The sequence below is a fragment of the Felis catus genome, chromosome B2 (genome assembly GCF_018350175.1).
Source record: "Felis catus isolate Fca126 chromosome B2, F.catus_Fca126_mat1.0, whole genome shotgun sequence".
NCBI classification, from domain to species: domain Eukaryota; kingdom Metazoa; phylum Chordata; class Mammalia; order Carnivora; family Felidae; genus Felis; species Felis catus.
In genome coordinates, this window is record NC_058372.1 from 29,388,711 (window position 1) to 29,406,927 (window position 18,217).

General features: G+C 41.3%; 2 long non-coding RNA genes and 1 pseudogene across 2 annotated transcripts in view; 1 reads left to right on the forward strand and 2 right to left on the reverse strand.

Moving 5' to 3' along the window:
* The window catches only part of LOC109499533, a 33,473-nt gene that overhangs the window by 2,647 nt on the left and 12,609 nt on the right, over window positions 1-18,217 (reverse strand). Inside the window, exons 2-4 of the long non-coding RNA XR_002156835.3 lie at window positions 16,892-17,087; window positions 4,106-4,198; window positions 368-451 (exon numbers count right to left, since the gene is read on the reverse strand). This is a non-coding gene — a long non-coding RNA (uncharacterized LOC109499533). The remainder of the gene's footprint in view (window positions 1-367; window positions 452-4,105; window positions 4,199-16,891; window positions 17,088-18,217) is intronic.
* On the forward strand, window positions 4,362-15,938 carry LOC123385325. Its single transcript, XR_006597644.1, has 3 exons — window positions 4,362-4,502; window positions 4,787-4,916; window positions 15,911-15,938. It is a non-coding gene; the product is annotated as an uncharacterized LOC123385325 (long non-coding RNA).
* LOC111560716 lies at window positions 7,413-7,508 on the reverse strand (annotated as a pseudogene).

The following is an 18,217-nucleotide window of genomic DNA, read 5'->3' on the forward strand; positions in this document are numbered from 1 at the left end:
TTATATTGGAATTTTTCCCAAAAGGTATTAATGGTTGAGGAAGTTTGGCCCTTAACCCTCAGCAGGTGGTAGAAAGAGTAAAAAAGATAATGTACGAAAAATGCCTATTACATGCTAACATGTAAGTTTCGGTAAATGTTATTGCCATCCCAGCGCTTCACCAGTGGTGTGTCGGAGCCAGCTCATACAGCTCACACAAGGATCCAGGATCCAATCATTATATTTTTAGGATTTTTGTGAGCCAATTGACATAATATTAGTGGCTTGAAGTTGACCTTGATGGGAATTTTTACGCCATGGAAATTGGAATGTTGCAAATGAGGACTTGCCCCCTATCCCACCCCCAACATAGTAATTAATTATTTACCTGTCCACCACTGCATCCACTTCTTTCTTCACAAAATGTGAGTAGAATCATGAAGGATTGAGTGCCAGTTAGGATTGGATTCAGCTGTGAGTAAAAACAACAACAGTGGTTTACTACCTATAAGTTAATTCTCTAGATTGAGGTAGGCAGTTCGGGCTTGGCTAGTAGCTCTAATTTGTTGCCTCACACAAACATGGCTTTTACTTCATGATATAAGATGGCTGCTGTAGGGGCCAAGGGCCGGCTGCCCCAGGATAGGCCAGTTTGGCATGAATTTTATTTTGAGTTATAAGCAATCAAAAATGCAGCTTCTCCTAATGGAGAAGCTCTTCACATCTCCCTCACTGCCTGTTTATACCAGAGGGAGCTCTCTTGTACCAAAGAGAGCTATTTATTTTTTTTAAGTTTTATTTATTTATTTAAGAGAGAGAGAGAGAGAGAGAGAGAGAGAGAGAGAGAGAGAGAGAGAGAGAGAGGCAGGGAGAGGGAGAGAATCCCAAGTAGGCTCCCCACAGTCAGCATGCAGAGCCTGACATGGAACTTGAACTCATGAAACCGTGAGATCATGACCTGAGCCAAAATCAAGAGTTGGCCTCTTAGCTGAGTCACCCAGAATCCCCTAACAGAGATTCCTCTTTACCTAAGAAACTTATCTGCATAATAGGGAGATCTTTGTTTTTTTTCAAATATTCCTTTCACCTTCATGCTAATGGTCTCTCACCCCTTTGTATCATCAGACACTACCCCTCTCCCAAGCTCATATAAGCATCATGTTACCTTATTGTCTTTGGAATTTCATGTCTGTGTGGATTCCCTGCATGTATGTTACATTTGATTTTTTTCCTGTTAATCTTTCTTATGTCAATTTGATTCTTAGTCCAGCTGGAAAGACTCTGAATGACAGAGGAAATCTCCCTCCCCAACACTGTGTAAGCTCCACATTACAGCCAGTAGGGAAGAGAAAGGCAAAGAAAAACTCCCCTTCCTATTAAGGCCATCAATAGAAGCAACACACAACATTTCTGCTTATACGAAATAAATTGAGGTGAAGTCACTCAACCATATCTAGCTGCAAGGGAGGCCTGGACATGTTTATTTACTCCAGGCAGCCATGTGCCCATCTGGAAACTAGGAAGAAGGAGCAAGTGGATACTGGGAGATAGCTGGCCATCACTCTTGTTACCAGCTAGAACCCAAGACTTGAACCCAATGGCTTGAACTCACCGATCTTTGTCCCACATTTTTCCTTAACCTCTTTTTTCCAGCTTGTCTCTTAACTCAGGCAAATGGAAAGCAATACTGCCCCTTAAGCAATAGCAAGTGCTCTGACAAGACCTTCAGCTAGCCCAGACCACCCAGACCAGTTTGAGCTTAATCCCCAACTGGCACCTGCACAGATGGATCATGGAGTGACCTCTAGAATGACCTACCATTACCTTTACCTCATTATAATACTAAAACCTCTGCCCAAGGAGGAGCCTCAGCCTCATTTACATAACATACAATGTATCTGTAGGCATATTTCCTGAAGGTGCATGCATGACCTTAAGCCCACCTCTACATATGATGACAAGGTTTCCCTGTCTAAATATTTATCCTAACCGTAAATAAAATGGAACCCATCCACCCTTGGTCAGGGAGTCACAGCTTTAGAAGCTATTCCACGTGATCTCCTTGTTTGCAGCAAATAAAGTTTTCTTTTTGCAACAACCTGGTACAGCGTCTGATTCATCAAGGAGTGAACTCATGTTGATTCAGTTATACTCCTACTAATGGGTGGGATTTAGGAAAGTATAGGTGAGAGGGGAAAGTCCTGCTGGTGTGATAGGAATGTGTGTGTTTGTGGAACTCTGAAGGAGCTGGCTGGAACCAAAAATTAGAAATACTGAAAATGAGATTAAGTAAATAAGATGGAAGCTGGCCAGATCTCAGTCAGGGGCCAGGAAAGCAGACAAAAGAATCTTTATCTGGTGCCACTAGAAACAGGAGGCATTGAACTTTTGGGTAGGGGAGCTGTACAATCAGAGGCATTTAAAAATTTTTAATCTAGCAATTACATGCTAGACATGTTGGAGAAGGGTGGAAAAACAGGAAGCATCAGGCAGGGTGCAGGGGAGACTGATTTCACAATCCAGCTGTGAGGTAGGAATACATCTGAGAGCCATTCGCTAGACAATGTGTTTGGCTTGATGACTGGCCTGATAGGGAGTTTCAGGCTGGGGTCAAGACACAGAATTTACAGGGTAAACAGAACAAACCTGCCTTGGTAGGTGTTTTCAACTGGGCCACTTAGAAGCAGAGCCTGTGGAGCTCCTGGGTGGCTCAGTCGGTTGAGCAGCTGACTTCAACTCAAGTCATGATCTCATAATTCATGGGTTCGAACCCCGCATTGGGCTCTGTGCTTACAGCTCAGAGCCTGGAGCCTGCTTCACATTCCATGTTTCTCTCTCTGCCCCTTAAACCCTTCCCCGCTTGTGCCCTTTCTCTCTCTCAAAAATAAATAAACAAAAAAAGAAGCAGAGCCTGGTGGGACATTTATTCAAGGGGCTGATTGAAGGAAGAAAAGAAGAGTAAGGACAATGGGATGGCAAAGGGGAAGCAGCTGAGCAAGTGTGTGGGCTGAGCTGCAGTCCATAGGAAAGCTCTTGGCACAGATGTCACAAGAGTGGGCTACAGCTGGAGGCAAGTGGGCTGGTGTCTTATAGTCCTGCATCAGCAGTCATTGACTCGGGCCTGCCCAAAGTGTGTGTAACTGGGGAAGGCTTGGCTCCCATTTGACCCAGGGCAATTCTTCAAAAAGGGGACAGCTGTGTGGTTATCAGACAACATGCTTGTGGGTGATGAGTGGACCAGCTGCTAAAAGGTCTGAGTGAGGCCCAGACAGAATCCGTCACAGTGGGTCCATTTTGGGTGTGTTGGATTTGAGGTGGCAAAGAAATAAGGTATTAGTACATAACTAGTGGGTCATGGGATCTACCAGATAGGAGTTCATGTAGAAGAATAGGGCTAGCTATGAAGATACTAGAGTGAGGGACTCTGACACACAGATGATAGTGTGATAAGAAGAAATAAGCTCTTTGAGGGCCATGGAGACAGAGAGGCGAGCAAGCCTTTGGAAAGAAAGTTGGTTATTCCCTAGTGGGAAGGTGGGTGGGAGAAGAGGAATCAATGAATAAAACAAAGCAGAGATCAGTAGAAAGACATATTAGTGTGGTAGTTTAACTTATCACTGGAAGTCAAGGGAAGAAGACATTGAAGAAGAATGAGTATGGAGAAAAAGTTGAGGTGTCTTGTTTTGTTTTGTTAGTTCAGATGTTGTTGGTGGCCTTTAAGGGAACAACGTCACAGCAGAACTGGGTTAGAAACCACATAGTGAGAGCTAGTAATGCTTTCCATATTTAATGGCATTCCATTCTGGTTCTTAACTCCTCTAGGGCACTTCTTGCTTCAATTGATATGCTGCTCATTCTGGCTTGTCCTAAGGTTACTCTATGTTCTGGTTACCTAGTATATATGCTGCCGAAGTGAGCACAATGTTCTGGTTACCTAATGTTGCCTAACAGATTACCCCAAGGCTTAGCAGCATGAGACACCCTTATTTATATTCATGGATTTTGTGGATTAGGAATTTGGATGGACACAGTGGGGATGGCTTGTCTCTGCTCCATGATGTATGGGGCTGCAGCTGGAAGACTCAAAAGCTGGGGACCAGAATTATCTGCTGGTTTCTTCACTCACACATCTGACAGTGGATGCTGTATTATTGGCTGGGGGCTTCAGTTTCTCTCCTGGTGGTCTAGATTGGGTTATTCCTGCATGGTGGCTGGGTTACTGAAAGAAAGAAGCAGGCATGAACTGTATTCTTTTTATAACCTCATCTTTTTTATGATCTACATTGTTCTCCCTGTACCCCATTGGTCAGTGCAGTCACAGCCCAACCCAGATTCAAAGGGAGGGAACATGACCCCACCCTGTAATCTATAAAACTACTGAAGAAGAGCATGGAGGTGGAGGGCCACTCATCTTCAGAAAATGCCATCTGCTATACTCTGTCAGAGCTTCTTATGAGTGTCCTCTTTATTCAACAACCATCAATAATAACAGTAATGGAATGAACTACCTGAGGCCTAAAGGGGTAAGTGAGGTACTCTAGATGACTCAACAAGGACTCCAGTGTGACATGGACCCAGGGCTTCTGGGTTGATGTTACTTTTATTAAGAACTGGATGCCTCCAAAGAGCAAATAAAACTTGTGGAGACTGGGACTGTTTCTTCAGATGCCCCATCCATCCTCACAGCAGCTCAGGGTCAACTACAGAGCTATGAACAGAGATCCCTCAGCCACTTACTGACTGGTCCTGCATTTGATACACCCATTTAATATGATGATTTAATATAATTTTGTATCTCTTTTCTCAGGAGAGCAGTCAAAGGCTAGGACACAGATCCTAATGTTGCATTCAACTTCCTGGCTGGAAGACCAGGATGAAGTTGCTTCTGATCTCTATGCTGGCAATGAGCAAGGCAGCACCCATGTCAGGAGTGTGAGGTAAGTGGGAGATGCCAAGGAGTATTCAGGTAGAGAAATTAGATGGTGATCTGAGGTAACTGCATAGGAAAAGCAGGGAAGGCTAGAAGGGAAGTGGCTGAGGCAATGGCTGTGGGTCCAGCTCAGAGGGGAGGGGAGCCAATTTCCACCCCCTCCTGAACTCACATCCCAGTTCTAAACATGTTTCACAGCCCCAGGGGGAGACTCTGGCAAAGGATTCAGTGTGGGTAGCAGGCATACTTATCACGATCAGGAGTGGGTGGGAGCAGATCTTAGAACTTACATCAGGTCTCAATTTTCCAGACCCTGCCTATGCCCTGCCCTTCCACCCAAACCTATCTTTGACTTCATCTCTTTAGAAATGTCCTTGGGCTAGCAGTTTCTTTCTCAGAGATTGCAGATCAGGAAGGACCTTTGGAAACCACAGTTTCCACTTCCGCTGTAGGGGCAGAAAGCATGGGGCAGCCCAACCCCTCAATGCCTGGGAAGTAGCAGAGGAAGTAACTGAAGCTGGCTCTGTGCTGTAGGACTATTGCCCTTACCAGGTCCCCACTATCCTGCATCAGCCCTGCAGGGACCTGTCAGGGGGTCTTTTTGCCTCTGGTTTCTCTCTATCCTGCTCACCTCTATAAAAAGGTATTTTCTCCCTGCTCAGGCCCCCTGGTAGTAGCTCACTGTGACTTCTCATCTTACCCCCAACTCCTTGGCCTCACCTTCATGACCTTGGTGTATCATTTGTGAGTCACCCTTGCTGCCTTGTTCCAGCCCCACTAATGTGCTTATTGCTCTCTCCCACATAGGAATTACTCACTGCTTATGTCATCAATCCCTCTGGAATGTGCCCCTTCCTCCATGACACCCATTCTCTCTTCATCCTTTATTATTATTTTTTAAACTAACAGTGTTGTCTTTCCCCCCCTTGGATGATTAAAATAATACATACTTTTTGTAGAAAATCTGTAAAATGAAAAATGTATACAAAAGAAAATTGAAAACACATAACTCCACAGCTTAACTAACTGTGGTAACTAACATTACCATTCTGGTGGGCTTCCTTCTTGTCTCCTCCGCACCAAAACTCCTTCCTGCCTCAGGCCTTCATGCATGCTTATTATTCCTTCTGCCTAAAAGTCTCTCTCTCTTCCTTTCTCCTCTACCTACTACCCCCTCTTCTCTTCCCACCTGCATTCTGTGAGTAAATCAACTCATCTGTATAATCATAAAGGTCATTCTTGCAGAGAAACTGTTCCTCTACCTCCAAGTTATGTCTATTACACATTCACAGCACCCAGTACTTTTCCTTGTATCATTTACCACAACTAGAAATAAACCATCATTTTTGTCCTCATGTGTTTAATGTCTGTCTAAGCTACTTGACTTGACATAAGGTCCATGACTGGCTTACTTGTTTATTCTGTTGACCCTAGCATCTGCCACAGTGCCCCGTATACAGAAAACACACAACACATTGTACCAAGACACCTTCCTAGAGTAACCATGTGTCCTCTCAGCACTTTAAAATAATCAGTTTAAAAAATACGATGACTCAATTACCATATGAGACCTGGTTCCAGGTACAGGAAACCTGGATCTTGCCCCAAGGAGTCTTCAGTCTTTTGAGGGAGACAGACAAGTAAGTGGAGGATTCTGATATGTCCTTGATGATCAGTTATAAGTATATATAATCAATAGTGTTAAGTAAAGCATAGAGAAAGGGCCCCTAAACTAGCCTTGAGGGAGGTGATGCTATTGTTTTAATTTGTCCTCATTAGTGCATTTACTTCATAGAATCATAGGATAATAGAGTTGAATGGGACCATGAGATCAATAGGCCCCAACTCTTTCTGTGAGGTGAGGAAATTAAAGCAGTGAAGGGCAATAAAGTGACTTGGCCAAAGCCCCTGGGTAATTTACTGGTGGCAGATCTGGGATTAGAGCCTCAATCTTGAGACTCCCAGTGCAGTACCCTTTCTAACTGTACCTTAGGGGCCTTTGGAGGAGGGGCCTTTAGAGGAGGCCCCCCACTTCCATTCTGTTAATCCCCAAGTCCTGCTGATTTTACCTTGTAAAGGTTTATTCAGTTTGTCTGCTTTTCCTCCCGTCCCCTCTATCACGCTCCAAACCTCCATCATCTCCAGCCTGGGTGCCTACACTCACTTCCTACCTTGTCTCTCTGCTTCTAGTCTTGTCCTGATCAGATTCCTTCTCCACTTTGCAGCCCAAGTGAGCCTTCACAGGCCTAAGTGTGAGCATGTATATCCCCAGCTTAAAGCCTCATTGAATTTTTTGTTCAAATTAATATGGTATGTTAGCTTTGGCTGCCATAACAAAATACTGCAGAGTGGGTGGCTTAAACAACAGAAATTTATTTCTCATTGTTCTGGAGGCTGTAAGTCCAAGATCAGGGTGCCAGAAAGTAGGTTTAATTCTGAGTCCTCCTCTTCTTCTTCTTCTTCTTCTTCTTCTTCTTCTTCTTCTTCTTCTTCTTTTTTTCCGTGTCAGACAAGTAATGTGCCGAGGTCGTAACAGGGAGGCACATGTCACATAACAGTGTGAATATCCAATCATCACTCTTATGAACTACAAAAGGAGAAGAGCTCTCTTGTGTCTCCTCCTTTTTTAAGGACACAAATCCTATCAAATTAGGGCCCCAGTCTTAGGACCTCATTTAACCTTAATTACCTACAAAGGACCCTATCTCCAAATACAGTCACATTGGAGTTTGGGGCTTCAACAGATGAATCTTGGGGGCACACAAACCCATCCATAGCACACGGTCTATGAAGTCTTTCTTAATCTGGCCTACTTTACCCACTACCCTCTCTGCTTTCATGCTTCTATACCTTCAATCTCTCTTGGTTCCTTTAACTTGTTCAGTTTTCTGCAGCGCTGATCCCTCCATCATCTTCCCTCCTTCTCTGCCTCTCCTATTCCTATTTAGTCTTTGTAAGGAAATATCCATCTATCCTTGGAGCAAATGGATATGGTTTGCCCACTTTGGCTCTGAGTCCGCCAAGATATCATAGGACCTGTCTTGGATCTCTTTGAGAGTGCTTATTTTTTTGAGAACCGAGACCTGAAGACACCCAATTACAAAATAGAGTGTACAGCCCCCATTGTAAGCCGGAGATGGAAACTCAGTCCCTCTTTATTGGTTTCCTCCTTTTGGAACTATATCTCACCCTTTCTATTTCTGCTTGGGCAAACCACTGAATTATTTCTTGAGGGACATGGCCCTCCCTTGCCTAGTAAGCAGTAAACTCAGCTTCCCTCCTCTACCAGCTCCCACGTCTTTGTATTTTGGTTTGTTACTTTCAAGTCTCAGTTTAAATATTGGTTTCCAAGGGAGGCCTTCCCTGAAACCCCATCCTGTGTTTAGTCCTTTGTCTCTCCATTCCTGTGGCAGCCTGTGTTCCCCCTTTCCTAAGAGTCACTACCTCATCCCTGTATGTTTCGTGTCTGTTCTTCTGAGCAACCTAGGCAGCATGCACCTCTGTCTACTTGGTTGCAGTTCCCCAGGTTAGTGCAGCACCTGCTCCTAGTAGGCTATTAGAAACTGTTAGCTTTTATTAGTGGAAGCTCTGTAAATATCCACTGGCTTGAGTTGTTTTCAAATAGTTCCTCAGATAGTATATGTATCTTGTTGTCTAAATTGGACTGAAATTTGTCAGAAGGATCCTGTCTGTTCCTTTCTTTAATTCTTCCTCACTATGCCCATTATGGGCTTCTTCATCCAAAAAACATTTCATAAATGATTTTTAACTGATCTCCCACAGTAACTTTCCCAAAAGGGATCATATTCTAAGAAATTATCAAATTCAAGAGTATGTGCGTAACAGGACAATTTATTATGAATTTATTGTAAGAATCTATTAAGAATTAGAAAGGAATGCAGGTGTTCTCTTCCTCCTCTGCATAGCCAGGACTTTGTTTCCTTGAAGTTGTAGGTTTCCTGACCCCTAGAGGAGGTTGACTTTTTTTGTGTGTGTTTTTGTTTATTTATTTATTCAAATTTTTATTATTTTATTTTATTTGCATTTTTTTTTCATTATGATAAGTGTACTTTTTAATCCCCATCACCTGTTTCACCCATCCTCCCACCTACCTCCCCTCTGGTAACAATCAGTTTGTTCTCTATAATTAAGAGTCTGTTTCTTGGTTTGTCCCTCTCTCTTTCTCTTTTTTTTTCTTTTGCTTGTTTGTTTTGTTTCTTATGTTTCACATATGAGTGAGATCATATGGTACTTGTCTTTTACAGACTGACTTATTTTGCTTAGTGTTATACTCTCTAACTCTATCCATGTCATTGCAAATAGTGAGATTTCATTCTCTTTTATGGCTGGACAATATTCCATTGTGTGTGTATATATATATATATAGATATATATATATAGAAATAGAATATACATATGTATATATTTTCTATTTCTTCTTTATCCATTGATCTATTGATGGACATCTGGGCTGCTTCCATAGTTTGACTATTGTAAATAATGCTGCAGTAAACATAGGGGTGAATGTATCCCTTTGAATTTGTGTTTTTTGTATTTTTTGGATAAATACCCAGTAGTGTAATTACTGGATCCTAGGGTAGTTCTATTTTTAACTTGCTGAGTAAACTCCATACTATTTTCCACAGTGGCTGCATCAGTTTGCATTCCCACCAACAGTGCAAGAGGGTCCTTTTTTCTCCACATCCTCCCCAACACTTGTTGTTTCTTGTGTTTTTTATTTTAGCCACTCTGACAGGTGTGAGGTGTTATCTCATTGTAGTTTGGATTTGCATTTCTCTGATAATTAATGATGTTGAGCATCTTTTCATGGTTTGGGGTTAAGTAGTTCTTTACGGATTTTGGATACCAACCTTTATTGGATATGTCATTTGCAAATATCTTCTACCCATTCAGTATGTTTCCTTTTAGTTTTGTTGGTTGTTCCCTTGTCTGTGCAGAAACTTTCTTCTTTAATGTAGTCTCAATAGTTTATTTTTGCTTTTATTTCTTTTGCTTCAGAAGACATATCTAGAAAAATGTTGCTATGGCTGATGTCAGAGTAATTACTGCTTGTGTTCTCTTCCAGGCTTTTGATTGTTCCTTTTCTCACATTTAGGTCTTTAATCCATTTTGAATTTATTTTGTGTATGGTGTATGAAAGTGGTCCAGTTTCATTCTCTTGAATTTTGCTGTCCAGTTTTCCCAACACCATTGTTGAAGAGACTTTTCCTCATTGTATGTTCATGCCTCCTTTGTTAAAGATTAATTGACCATATAATTGTGGATTTATTTCTGGGTTTTCTATTCTATTCCATTGATTTGTTTGTTTGTTTGTTTTAGAGAGAAAGAGCACAGGGAGGTAGAGGGGCAGAGGGAGAGAGAGAGAATCTTTTTTTTTTTTTTTAGGTTGATTTGTTTATTTTGGGGGGCAAGTGTGAGTGGGGGAGGGGCAGAGAAAGGGAGAGAGAATCCCAAGCAAGCTCTGCACTGCCAGCACAGAGTTCGACGAAGGGCTCAAACCCATGAACCGGGAGATTGTGACCTCAGCCAAAATCAAGAGTCAGACTCTTAACCAACTGAGCCACCCATGTGCCCCTATGTATTTATTTTTATGTCAGTACCATACGGTTTTAATTACTACTGCTTTGTAATATAACTTGAAATCTGGAATTGTGATACCTCCAGTTTTGTTTTGCTTTTTCAAGATTTCTTTGACTCTTCAAAATCTTTTGTGGTTCCATACAAATTTTAGGATTGTTTCTTCTAGTTCTGTGAAAAATGCTATTGGTGTTTTAATAAAGATTACATGAAATCTGTAGGTAGTATAGAAATCTTAACAATATTTATTGTTTCAACCCATGAACATGGAATATCTTTCCATTTCTTTGTGTTGTCTTGAATTTCTTTCATCAGTGTTTTTATAATTTTCAGAGTACAGGTCTTTCACCTATTTGGTCAACTTTATTCCTAAATATTTTATTGTTTTTGGTGCAATTATAAATGGGATTGTTTTCTTTAATTTTTTTTAATGTTTATTTATTCTTGAGAGAGAGACAGAGCACGAACAAGGGAAGGGCAAAGAGAGATACAGAATCTGAAAGAGGCTCCAGGCTCCCAGCTGTCAGCACAGGGTCGGACACGGGCTCGAACCCACGAACCATGAGATCATGACCTGAGCGGAAGTCAGACACTTAACTGACTGAGCCACCCTGGCGCCCAGGGATTGTTTTCTTAATTTCACTTTTTGCTGTTTCACTATTATTGTATAGGAATGCAACAGATTTCTGTACATTGATTTTGTATCCTGTGACTTTACTGAATTCATTTATCAGTTCTAGTAGTTTTTGGGTGGAGTCTAGGATTTTCTATATATAGTATCATATCATCTGCAGATAGTTTTACTTCTTTACTATTTGGATGCCTTTTATTTCTTTATACTGTCTAATTGCTGAGACTAGGACTTCCAGTACTATGTTAACTATCAGTGGTGCGATTGGACATATTTTGATCTTTGGGGAGAAGTTCTCAGTTTTTCACCATTGAGTATGATTTTAGTTGTAGGTTTTTCATGTATGGCTTTTATTACGTTGAGATAGGTTTTGTCTAGACTTACTTTCCAGAGCGTTTTTTTTTTTTTTTTTTTATCATGAATGGTTGTGGTACTTTGTCAAATGCTTTTTCTGCAACTACTGAAGTTGTCATATGCTTTTTGTACTTTTTCTTATTGATATGATGTATCATGTTTTGCAAATATTGAACCATCTTTGTGTTCTGGCACTAAATACAACTTGATGGTGGTGTGTGGTTTTTAAAATGTATTGCTGGATTAAGTTTGCTAATATTTTGTTGAGGATTTTTGCATCTATACTCAGGAGAGATTTGGTCTGTAGTTCTCTTTTTTTGTGGTGTCTTTATCTGGTTTTGGTATCAGGGTGATACTGGTCTCAGAATGAATTCGGAAGTTTTCTTTCCTCTTATATTTTTTAGAATAGCTTGAGAAGAATAGGTATTAACTCTTCTTTAAATGTTTGGTGGAATTCACCTGTGAAGCCATCTGGTCTTGGACTTTTGTTTTTTCTTTGGGGGGGGGGTGTCTTTTTTTAAGTTTATTTTTGAGAGAGAGACACACACACACAATGTGAGCAGAGGAGGGGCAGAGAGAGAGAGGGAGACGCAGAATCCGAAGTAGGCTCCAGGCTCTGAGCTGTCAGCACAGAGTTCGACGCAGGACTTAAACTCAAGAACCACAATATCATGACCTGAGCCAAAGTCTGACACTCAACTGACTGAGCCACCCAGGTGCCCCTGTTTTGGGGGAGTGTTTTGATTATTGATTCAATTTCATTGCTGGTAATTGGTCTGTTCAAATTTTCTATTTCTTCCTGCTTTAGTTTTGGTAGATTATTTGCTTCTAGGAATTTATTCATTTTTTCTACATTGTCAATTTTGTTGGCATATAGGTTTTCATAATACTCTTGTTACAATTGTTTGTATTTTGGTAGTGTTGGTTGTTATTTCTCCTATTTCATTAGTGGTTTTGTTTATTTGTGTCCTCTCTCTCTCTGTCTCTCTGTTTCTCTCTGTTTCTCTCTTTCTTTTGTTTTTTTGGATGAGTATGACTAGAGATTTATCAATTTTGTTGATCTTTTCAAAGAACCAGTTCCTGGTTGCATTGATCTGTTCCATTGTTGTTTTCTTTTTTAAGTATCTCTATCATATATTTCTGCTCTAGTCTTTATTATTTCCTTCCTTTTGCTGGTTTGGGTTTTGTTTGTTCTTTTTCTAGCTCTTTTAGGTGTAAGGTCTTTTGTGTATTTTAGAAGGAAAGGAAAGAATCAGGCTGAGTGAGAGTCTAAAGGAAATCCACCTCTAAGTAGGCTTTAGTTTTAGAAAGTATTGGATGTCTGGTCTGAGATGGGAGGATAGACAGTATACCCCTTGGTTGATTCTTGGAACTCTGGGAACTCAGAGAAAAGATAGGGGATGCAACTTCTCCAGGGAATGTGGAGGTCTAGGCCTCTTCCAAAGCAGCCCCTTGGATGGTACTGGTTGCTAGGGTCCATGAGAACTGGGCCAGGATACTTTGGATAGGGCATTTTCAGAGCCTTGACAAATGTCCCCAGCCACCAGGCAAGGCCAGATCAAGACTGTAGAGAAGCACTAAAAATGTTACAGTGCCCCCCGCCCCCGCCCCGATAAAAGAGGTATATGAAACCAAAAAACAGCTTTAAGGGTATACTATAGATTTGTGATTTTCCCCAGTAGTGTGACTGCTTTCGTGCTCTCCTCTTTCTCCATCTGCTTCTATTTCTCCTCTTTCTCCTCCTTCTCAAATATAAAATTATTTCCAAAGTTGGTTTTTTTTTTTCCCCCACTCCTGGCTTTGCTGGTGTCATGAATGGGTGATTAGGACCTGCCCAGGTCAGCTGAGTGGCTTGACTTCTTTTTTTTTAGTTTATTTATTTATTTTGAGAGAGACAGAGACAGCACAAGTGGGGGAGGAGCAAAGAGAGAGGGAGACAGAGAATCCCAAGTAGGCTCCACACTGTCAGCACAGAGCTTGATGCAGGGCTCAAACTCATGAAACTGTGAGATCATGACCTGAGTGGTAACCAAGAATCAGATGCTTAACTGACTAAGCCACCCAGGTGCACCTGAGCGGCTTGATTCTAATGCACCCCACAGACCTAGGCAAGAAACAAGGAATACAAGGCAGTGCTGACCACCATGGTCAGAGCAGCAGACTCTCCTCTTTCCTCAGGACAGCCTGAGCCTAAAGCTTCCCTGTGTGACCCAAGGGGGACAGTCTGAATAGTGTTAGACTCTAGAATTCTAGTCAGTGATGGTCAGGGCTGAGGTCAGACTTGATATGAGCGAGTCCATAAAGAAATAAGACATTACCTGTGCCCCAAGAGCTGTGGATTAGTTCATTCATACCTGTTACATGTATATGGACATACATGCTTGCATGCACATAACTCTTTCTAGATAGAGAAGGAACTAGTAACAATTATGGCTTCTGGGAAGTAAGACTAAGTCTGCCTATTTGTTGTTGTTGTTTTTTGACTAGGTTTTTTAAAAAAACATTGAACAGATGTTATTTTTATAATAAAAATGTACTTCAAAAATTAACATGACAGCAACAATAAACTCATCAGATTGCTAATATCTTCAGATTTCAAACTCTAGGACAGATGGAGAATCTGCTTTTCAGGAAGAGCTTATGACCCAGGGCTAGGCTATTAGAGGGGGACCAGTGATGCCTTCCAGCTGTGGTGTGTCCAGTGCAGCTGGAGAGGAGGCTAAATATAGAGTAGGCTGTGCAGTGTAGCAAGATGAGTCAGGGCTAGTGCTAGAACATTCCTTCATTCTGTCAATGAGCATTCACCTTGTACCTGAGTTCCAGACACAAGGACATAGAAGTAACAAAGCAGCGGGGTCTGGCTGGCTCAGTCTGTAGATCAAGCGACTCTTGATCTCAGGTTCATGCGTTCAAGCCCCACACTGGGTGTGGAGCCTACTTAAAAAAAAAAAAAAAAAAAAAAAAAAAGGTGAACAAAGCAGACTGAGTCCTTGGTCCCTGGATTTAGAGTCTAGAGGAGGTGATGTGTGGGTCACACTGGGCCACACTGGCTTAGCTGGAGAACCAGGAGAGAGAGTGTGAAGCATAGAGGGCCCAGGAAAATCCCAAGGTCAGGTATGGGTAGAGGAAGGTTGTGTACCTTTCCAGGGCACTTAGTTCTTTAGTGCCTCTCCACAGGGCCTCTTCTGTGTTGTTTGAGGGGCTAGAAGGTTTCTTTTTATTTACTTATTTACATAGGGCTTGAACTCACGACCCTGAGATCAAGAGTCACATGCCACACCGACTGAGCCAACCAGGCACCCCTAGAAGTTTTCTTTTTAATTTAAAAGATTTTTTTAATTGAAAAAGTTATTTTAAAACTCACATAGAGTAAAATTTACTTTTTTTAGTGTACATTTCTATGAATCTTAAAAATTTTTTTGAATGTTTATTATTTTTGAAGGAGAGAGAGAGAGAGACAGAGCGTGAACAGGGGAGGAGCAGAGAGAAAGGGAGACACAGAATCCAAAGCAGGCTCTAGGTTCTGAGCTGTCAGCACAGAGCCTGATGTGGGGCTCTAACCCACAAACCGTGAGATCATGACCTGAGCCGAAGTCAGATGCTCAACCGACTGAGCCACCCAGGCGCCCCTCTATGAATCTTAATATGTGTAAAAATTCATGTAATCACCACCACAATCAAGATATAGAATAGTTCTGCTGCCCCAAACTCCCTTATGCTATCCTTTGTAGTCACATCCTTCCTCCCATCCCCTGCAAACCTCTTGCTGGTTTGAGCTATTCTCCATTACTGTTGTTTTGTCTTTTCAAAAATGTCACAGAAATGGAATAATATAGCCATGGGACCTTTTTTAAAAGATTTATTTATTTATTAAAAATGTTTATTTATTTGGGGGGTGGGTAGAAGGAGAGGGAGAGAAAAAGGGAAAGAATCCAGAAAGAATCCCAAGCATGTTCTGCACTGTCAGCATGGGACCCGACACAAGGCTTAAACCCATGAACCTAACCACTAACCGTGAGTACATGACCTGAGCCGAAATCAGGTCACTTAACCAACTGAGCCACCCAGGCACCCCTTAAGATTTTATTTTTAAGTAATCTCTACACACATCATGGGGCTGAAACCTACCACCCCGAGATCAAGAATCACATGCCCCACCAACTGAGCCAGCCAGGAGCCTCAGCATGAAACCTTTTGAGATCAGATTTGTTCATCTAGCATAATGCCTTTGAGAGGCATCCGAGTTGTTGCATGTATCAATAATTTGTTTCTTTTTGCTTCTAGATAGTATTCCATGGTATGGATATGTCAAGTTATACATTTATCCATTTTAACATAGTTTTGGGTAATTACAAATAAAGCTGCTGTGAGCATTTAGTGTACAGGTTTTTGAATGAACATATCTTTATTTGTCTCAGGTAAATACCTACAGGATTGCTGAGTTATAAGGTAAGTGTGATTGACTTTATAAGAAATTGCTGAACTGTGTTCGAAAGCAGACTTTGTGCTCCACTAGTAACAAAATAGAGTTGCTCTGCATTCTTGTCAACATTTGATGATGCTGTCAATATCTTTTACTTTAGCTATTCTAATAGATTTGTAGTGGTAATGCATCATGGTTTCAATCTGCAGAATTGATGGCCAAATGTTGAGTTTATTTGCCTTCTTGCTATCCTCTTAGTGTAAGTGTCTATTCACGTCTTTTGCCTATCTTTAAATTCGGTTGTCTTCTTGCTGTTGAGTTTTGAGAATTCCTTATGTATTCTGGATACACGTTCTTTTTTTTTTTTAATGTTTACTTGAGAGAGAGAGAGGGAGAGAGAGAGCATGAGCGGGGGAGGGGAGAGAGAGAGGGAGACACAGAATCTGAAACAGGCTCCAGGCTCTGAGCTATCAGCACAGAGCCCGATGCGGGGCTCGAACTGTGAGATCGTGACCCGAGCTGAAGTCAGACACTTAAGCAACTGAGCTACCCAGGCACCCCTGGATACATGTTCTTTGTAGGATATGTGATTTGGAAATACTTTCTTTCACTTGATATCTTGTCTTTTCATTCTCTTAGTAGAATCTTTGGCACAACATATTTTTTTTTAATTTGGTAAAAAATATTTTTATCACTTATTTTATTGAGATGTAACTGCTATTTAGAAACATGTACAAATAGTAAGTGTACAGCTTGATTCATTTTTACATTTGTATTCACTAATTTAACCACAATCTCCCCCAAGATAGCATCACCCCCATTACCCCAGAAGGTTCCCTTAAGCCCCTATCTAGTCAATATACAGCATTCCCTCTCACACCCTCCTTTGAAATAACTGCTATTCTGACTTCTGTCACCATATATTAATTTTATCTAGAAGGTTTCAAAGAATTGTGCTCCATGTTTTGTGACCTACTTGGTTTTGTCTTGGAAAATGGAAGTCTCCAAAAACCCCACTTTGGAGACAGATGCCGATGCCCTCACCAGATGTGATGCAGAGGTTGGTTAGCAAGGCTGGGTTTCTTAGCATCTTGCTTCTGGCATGCCTTAAGCCATGCTTCACAATGGGGTCCAAAAACTTGGTAGAAAATGCCAGAAGAGGTCTAGGCACCCTAAAAATCCAATGACATGGAAAGAGAAGAATCTCAGGAATCAAAAGACATGGGTTCAGCCTCCCTCTCTGACATTTCCTGCATGTCCTTGAACAAACTACATAAACTTCTTGAGCCTCAGCCACCTCATCTGTAAAGTGGGAACAGTATATCCACTGTGCTTGTCAGGCTTGTTCACAAATATGTGAATCTCTTTCTTCTTCCAGGTTCCTAGGAAAACTGTACTTTGCCACCCCATTTAAGTCTTACCAATTAACCTAGACATGGCTGTGTAACTTAAATTGACTAATTACAATATGTCTCTTCTATGCGGAATAATTTTAAAGATTTAATTTTTAAGTAATCTCTACATCCAATGTCGGGCTTGAGTTTACACCTCCAAGATCAAGAGTCACAAGCTCTACCAACTGAGTCAGTCAGGCACTCCCTACTTTCCCCATCTCTAAATATTTATTTATTTATTTATAAAAGTTTATTTATTTATTTATTTCATCAATCTCTACACCCAATGTGGGGCTCAAACTCACAACCGTAAGATCAAGAGTCACACACTCTTCCAAGAGGCACCCCTCTTCTGTGTGGAACTTTTAAAAGCCAATGTGTGCTTTTCTACATTCTCTCCTCCTACTTATGGCAACTGGCAATGTTTTAGATAGTGGCTACCCTGTCAACCTAGGTCTTAGAGTTAGGACCATGATGACTCAGAGTAGAGCCTCAGCCAACCCAGGAGCAATAAATAACTTTTTGTTGCATAAAGACATCGAGATTTTAGGGATGCTTGTTATAGAAGCATAACCTAGCTTCTTTGGGTGACATACTGTATTATAGACATTACCAGAATTATATGAAAAAAATGTGCAACTTCTGGGGACATAATAAGGCTTAATTTTCTTCCTTTCAAAATCTTTTTCTTTCTTTCTGAAGGGTCATGAACCTAGGGATGTTCTTACTAGCCAAGAACCCTTGATGATCTATAAGAGAACAGACATCCATTCAACCACAAAAGAAAGAAGAGGAAGGGATGCAAAGCAACAAAGGGTACAGAAATATGACACAAAGCAAGGAAGAGAAACAAAGTGAAAAAAGTGAGACAAAGTATAAAAACAGGGAGAAGAGAGGTACAGAGGATG